General features: G+C 40.3%; 1 long non-coding RNA gene across 1 annotated transcript in view; it reads right to left on the bottom strand.

Annotated features, from left to right (window-relative positions):
* LOC103143698 (uncharacterized) overlaps nucleotides 1-5670 on the bottom strand; it is an 11514-nt gene extending 5844 nt beyond the window's left edge. The window contains exon 1 of the long non-coding RNA XR_001663102.1: nucleotides 5116-5670. This is a non-coding gene — a long non-coding RNA (uncharacterized LOC103143698). The remainder of the gene's footprint in view (nucleotides 1-5115) is intronic.
* Between the last annotated feature and the right edge of the window lie 1169 nt (nucleotides 5671-6839).

Raw genomic sequence — 6839 nt, 5'->3', positions numbered from 1 at the left:
CCTCTGCTTTCTCCGAATTCAAACTAGAAACAACCCATCAAAGCATCAAAGCCAGGAGGCGGGACTTCCTGCTGTTAATCACTCTCTGAGTGGCCAGGCTAGTTGGTCACCAATGACTGTAGATGAACAATTTTCATATAATAGTAAGTTATACCAGGACTTTGTGTTTTTGTAAAGTCAGATTCGATTTCTAAACAGTTCCAGTTATTTCTGGACCAAAACCTTCCTTGATCACACCAAGTGACCCCAAGCATATAACAAGAGAAAAGTTTCACCAAAAGGAAATGATCAAGGGGGTCATCAGTTATCTTCTGCTTTGTTGGCCAAATTTTTTCCATTCTTGACTTGTGGCAAGGGGCCGAACAAAATCATGTCAGGGCCACAAATGGTCCACAAGCCACACATTAGACACCCCTGATCCAGGTAGAATGAAGAACTAAATCTGACAAAGCTTTATAAGGTCACTGAGACAGTTAGGGGAATTTCTTCAAGGTGAAAAATAAAGTATTGTCATGTCAAAGTGTTACAGGCAGATAGATGGACACCTAAAGATATCTGAGAATTAAACCAACAGGAGTTTCAGCAGTCACATCATTTTAAACATACGTGTTAAATAGGTTTTCCCTGTTTTGAACTCCACACCATATATGTCATGTTAAATATTTATAGTTATACATGGGCCATGTACTAGTCAATCAATTCTTTCCCAAATATGAATAATTAAAAGAAAATCAACTTTATTTATTGTCAGCAATTTATCAATGTTTTTACATGACTGACTTTATCCTCAATCAAACATTTCATCACTTTCCTAAAATAATAGCATAAGTCATTTTTTACCTAAAGAAATCACTACCTCTTTTGTTTGTTTGTTTGTTGTTGTTATTGTTTTGTTTTTTGTTTTTTGTTTTTTTTTTTGCCAAAAAAAAAAAACTGAGGCAAAATAATCGCTTAGGCCATTATTTTTTGTAAAGACCTCGTGTGATTTTGATAATAAAATCGCAGGGCGTTTTATAAAACTTATATCTTTGATGTGAAGATAAAGAAGATATACAAAACACCGATGCATTACATTTTTTTAATCTCACGTGAAAATGAAGCCAAGCCATTTTTAAAATTTTCTGTCTTGATTATCGATTTTTTTAAAAAAAAAAAAACAATTTAAGTAATACGTCGTGATTTGCTTCTGTGCTGCATTACCTGATCTTACCACCAGAGGTCAGAGTGAGTTTTATCATATGACGGAGTACAATGCGGAAAACATGGAGTGGGACGTTGCTGATGTGTACTTAAGTAACACAGCCCCTGGGAAACAAAACAAAAAAAACTAAAAACAGAGCAAACAAGACTAATGAGGTATAAACTAAACACACACACACACACACACATTGGTTCAGTGCGTTCTTACTGCAAAACGTCAGACAAGCTGTTTGCTCCTGCACTGAGTCATCGACTTACTTTAAGTCTTTCGGCATAGATGTGTGTTTGCAGCTACTGAGGAAGTAAATTTTGTCGATGTAGCGCATCTTTAAATATTAAAAACCTCTACATAAAGTATAAATATGTATTTATGACTGGAATTATAGCATTGAACGTCAAATGAAAGAATAAATAAACGATAGATGGGTTAATCAAAAATATCTAGGCCATTTAAAGTCATTTTTCTCCAAAGATTTAACGGTGTCACATCTAAATAAAAACACCACAAAGAAAAACATACTTGCCCTATAACAGAATTCTCTGTTTTTGCTATTTTGACACATTTTATTATTCTTTTGTTAATCCTTTATTTATACAGGAAACTCTCTTGAGAGTTCGCTTTCTGGCTTCAAAATAAAATGAGAGAAAAGAACTGCTCATTAAAAGTACGTGCAGTAGTTTGTAGATTTAAGCTAGGTGTCACCAGCTTAATTTAGTCAATTATATATTAGGCAACAACTACAAAATGTCTTCTACACATATTTGAAAATGTTTGAGGATACGGTGGAGCTGGATGAGAGACAGAGGGCATGATCTTCCTGCTCACATCCTGATGCTTTCGGGACTAGGTGGGCTGTTTGTTTTTTGGGTTTTTTTTTTCTTCTTTATTATAATTTTTTTCTGCATAGTTTGAAGCCTTTAGTTTCCCACTGATGCAAGAAGTAAGACCGAGGTCGGGACTGCAGGGTATGAGCTCATGTCCCGGACCAAGCCAAGCAGCTGCTAGCCTCCCAACATCAAAGGGATTACAGTCTGATTACGCAAGAGGATATAAAAGCAGCGTGATGTTTGTGTTCAGCAGCAGCGGTTCGTTCTGCAGCAAATACCGTTACAGGACAAACTGCTGCGTCTCCCCACCTGACCCCCACCAGGGAGAGTCAGAGCACCAGACAGAAAGAGTTTGTTTGTATTTCTACTATATTCTATACTTCCACGGTGACAATCTTCATATTTAGCTTCTTTTTTGTTTCCTCACTTGACATACAAAATGCATCAAAATCCACATGTTTAAAATCAAAAGGATGGATGAAAGTTTTCAGAGTAATGGATTTACAACTTTTCAGTCCAAAGACATTTTTTTTGTCCTCAGTTCATCTGAGTGAACTTCAAATCGTGACTCATCTGACCACAGAACAGTCCTCCATTTTGCCTCGCTCCATTTTAAATGACTCCTGGCCCAGTGCAAACGGCTGAGCTTATGGAGCTTAGAAATGGCTTCCTCTTTACACGGTAGAGTTTCAGCTGGCAGCGGTGGATTGTGTTCACTGACGATGCTTTCTGGAAGTATTCCTGAGCACATGCTGTTATTTCCTCAACAGTGGCATTCCTGTTTGACATGCAGTGACGGTTAAGGGCCCGGAGATCACGAGCCTCCAGTAGAGTTTTACGCCCTTGACCCTTACACACAGCGATTGTGCCAAATTCTCCAAATCTTTTGATGATGTTATCCATGGTTGATGATGATAACTTAAAAGTCTTTGCTATTTTACGCTGGGTAACACCATTCTGGTATTGCTGCACTATCTTTCTGCGCAACAATGGTGGAATTGGTGATCTTCTTACCATCTTGGCTTCAGAGAGACACTGACACTCTAAGAAGCTCTTTTTATACCCAATCATGTTGTCAGTTGACCTAATTAGTGTTAATTGGTCTTCCAGCTGTTTGTTATATGTTCAATTTCCTTTTTCCAGCCACTTATTGCTACTTGTCCCAACTTTTTTGGGATTTGTAGACACTGTGAAATTTTGAATCAACATATTTTTCCTTTAAAATGTTACATTTACTCAGATTAAACTTTTGATCTGCCATCTATGTTCTATTGCGAATAAAATATTGACATTTGCCATCTCCACATTATTGCATTCAGTTTTTATTCACCATTTGTTTAGTGTCCCAACTTTTTTGGAATCCGGTTTGTATTATTATTATAAAATACAAGTGAAAACAATTCTTTGAGATGTTATTTGCCGTTATCATCTTTCTGATTGGCTGCTGGTTAAAGTTATCACGCTGCTTTGCTAATCATGGTAGCATAGCTAGCAAGAAACGGAAAAGTTTTTGATAAGAAAAACACAGAAGGAAGCGTTCAGTAGTCTTGCTGTGGGGGGAAACTAATGGACAAAATGTGCAAGTACTCATGAAAAATTAAAACCGGAAGGTATGACGCAGCATTTATGATAAACGAATGTAATAATTAATGAATAATGCATAAAAGAAAGAAACTCTAAACGTTGAAGCTTCTTTACATATTTTGTCTGTGAGCTTAGTCTTGAAACTAATCCTGTCTAGGAATAAAGTGTAGAAACAGAAATATTATCCCCTATTTTATCTTCTTATCCCCTTCTTACCCAGATCTTAAAACAGTCTATGTAAAATTCCAGACTTTTCCAGACAGTAAAGGAAACCTGGAAGTCAGCAGGCTCCGTTCTCCTGCTAGGTATCCCGCGGCTCAGGGAGCGTTCGCAGAAGTGACAGAATCACAAAGACAGCGAGGCTTTGTGTGGACGAGAGGGGCCTGACGGTGCGAGCAGAGAGTTTTGTCTGCTGGTCAGGGTTTACACAGCGAGCAAGCAGCAGAACAAACCACTGCAATCAGCACCGAGACGGCCCGGCCCTCTGACTGCCGGCCAAACGGCTCCACAGCCACATTTAATCCCGCTAAAACACAGCTTGCTTACTGGGGCTGTTTTCCCCCTGGCTCAGTCTGGGCAACTTACTGACGCAGCAGCTCAGGGGAGGGGTCCGGATTTAAAATCGGAGATTTTATAACAAAAATGATTTCTTTTCTCCTTTGTTTTCACTGTTTTTTTTTCCTTCTTACAAAAATTCTGGATTTTTTTTTTCACTATAAAAAATGCAAAGGTGTACAGAAGCCATGAGTGGACGGCTATAATCTGATTTTTAGTCAATTCTTCATCAGTGACAGATGGAACCAAAGTTAAAAAGCCGTTGGTGTAAAAACTCAATACACCCTGAGATTTAACAGCTCTACCCTTAATAGCAGTAACGTCATAAACAGACAGAAAGATAGCTGGTTAGCTAGTCAGCTTCCTAGCTAGCTAGAGTCAGACAGATAGATAGCTGGTTAGCTAGTCAACTTCCTAGCTAGCTAGAGTCAGACAGATAGATAGCTGGTTAGCTAGTCTGCTTCTTAGCTAGGTAGAGAGAGATAGATAGCTAGTTAGTTAGCTAGTCGGCTTCCTAGCTAGCTAGGGTCAGACAGATAGCTAGTTAGCTAGTCGGCTTCTATGCTAGCTAGAATAAGACAGATAGCTGGTTAGCTCGTTGGCTTCCTAGCTAGCTAGAGTAAGACAGATAGCTGGTTAGCTAGTCGGCTTCCTAGCTGGCGAGAATAATACAGATTGCTGGTTAGCTAGTCGGCTTCCTAGCTAGCTAGAGTAAGATAGATAGCTGGTTAGCTAGTCGGCTTCTTAGCTACATAGAGTGAGACAGATAGATAGCTGGTTAGCTAGTCAGCATCCTATCTAGCTGAATAACCAGCCAGACAGCTAGCTCTCTGTTCCTTCTACTTCCTATAGTATACGTTATCTTATTATCCATAATATATTTTTATCAGAAAAGCAAACACCGCCACAAAAAAACAAATCAAAACTCATCTTGCTTTTTGCTCACACCTCAACAACAACAGTTTTTCCTGCCTCTTCCCCTCAGATGGGTCGGCGTGGGCTGGTTCCACATTCTTGGAAGCTCCCTTGAAGATCTCCTTCTGCGTCTGGTGCTGATGAGGTCATCGCTGCGTGGGCGGCCTGAACCATATGCTGCCTCAAAACTGTGTGAAAGTCCTAATCTCCAGCAAGGCGTTGAGCGATGCATTCGCCAAAAGAACCACCCGTCTGTCTGTGGCTGATGAGAGAATAACATCACAACATGACATAAAGCTCAAAACAAAAACAAAAAACCAGGATGATTTTACACAGTGCTGCCCCTTTAACTAGAAATTCACCAGACGTACAAGTTTCATTTGGAAAAAAAATGTTTCTTTTGTCCGATTTTGTCATTTTGTAACCATATTATGTACATGAATTATTTACATGTCGTTTCCACATAACTTTATACTATGGTCCAACTGAAGATGTAATTTTAAAACATTAAATGACTGATGTTTTGAGTCATTTGTTGACTCTGTTTTACTTTTTCTTGAGTAAACATGAAGCAGTGCTACTCTTACAAGAGTACAGGTTTTGTACTTGTGACCAGTTAGCTTGGTCACCTATTCTCTTTTTTCAGTGCATCCATCAGATAAAAACTTTGCTTAAAAAAATCCCCATAAAGTTTCATGTTGCAACAAAATGTGAACATGTAAAGGAGGTGTTGATCATTTTTGCAAATATAGATTCTTTAGTTTTCTTTTTTGTTTTTGACAAATGAAGGAGCTGGTGACCTTTGCTGCCCTGCCATGGCAACACGCCGCTGTCTGTGGTGCTGAATTTGAGATCAGACCGTTTCATCCATATTTTTCTTTTTTTTTCCCCTTTTTTTTCATCTCTCTCTGTTGATTTTACAAAAACCAATCAGCAGATTCAGCATCCCTGACCTCTGACCTGACATCTGCATGCCCCCGCAGCGTTGTGACAGTTGCGTTGGGATCTGGGCTGGGTGTTCACCACATTCACAGAAGTAGAACCCCACCAACACACACACACACACACACACACACACACACCTCCACTCGGGAACAGGAGGAGGGGCGAGAGGGGAATCCCAGGGAACATTAGAAATATCGCGTTATTGCTTTTCGCTTCTGTCACTCCATCCGCTTCCCTGGAAGTTAACATTAAAAAAACAAACAAACAAACAAACTATGAATGAATAAACTAATGAAAGCAGAGAGGGAAGTGGGTGCGTGTTTTGCGGGAGGAGGCGCTAAATGTTTACGGCAGAGGAAGAAGCAGATCTGCGGCGGAGGAGCTCAGTGAGGATGAGCAGCGCGGCTCCTGTACCCCGTACCACGCATCCCTAATGAGGAACAACAGCGTCTGTGGACGCGTCGTTCTTTGTGTGCAGACGTGGAGACGCACTGACACATTTTTGACTCTAACAAAAGAAGAGGAGGAAGAGGAAGAAGGAAGAAAAAAGAAACGGAGCGGATGAACTTTGATTCGGACCATCCCGCACGAGGCCTTTCTGGCGCCCAGCTGGACAGCGCCGGAGCCCCGCAGAAGTCCAGGATGCTCCCGGGATCCGGCAGCCGTGGATCCATGAGCGCGTAGAGGGCAAGCATGTCTGACCGCAGAGAGGCGCAGACGGGGCGCAGACCGCCACCACGCTGAAAGGAGTTGCACCGTTTGTTGTTAGGAGAGATTAGAATTATTATTTTTTTATTTCGTTTTCTATGAGA

This window comes from Poecilia formosa, unplaced genomic scaffold (genome assembly GCF_000485575.1).
Source record: "Poecilia formosa unplaced genomic scaffold, Poecilia_formosa-5.1.2 Scaffold114, whole genome shotgun sequence".
Classification (NCBI taxonomy): Eukaryota; Metazoa; Chordata; class Actinopteri; order Cyprinodontiformes; family Poeciliidae; genus Poecilia; species Poecilia formosa.
This window is presented reverse-complemented; position numbering and strand designations above follow the sequence as displayed.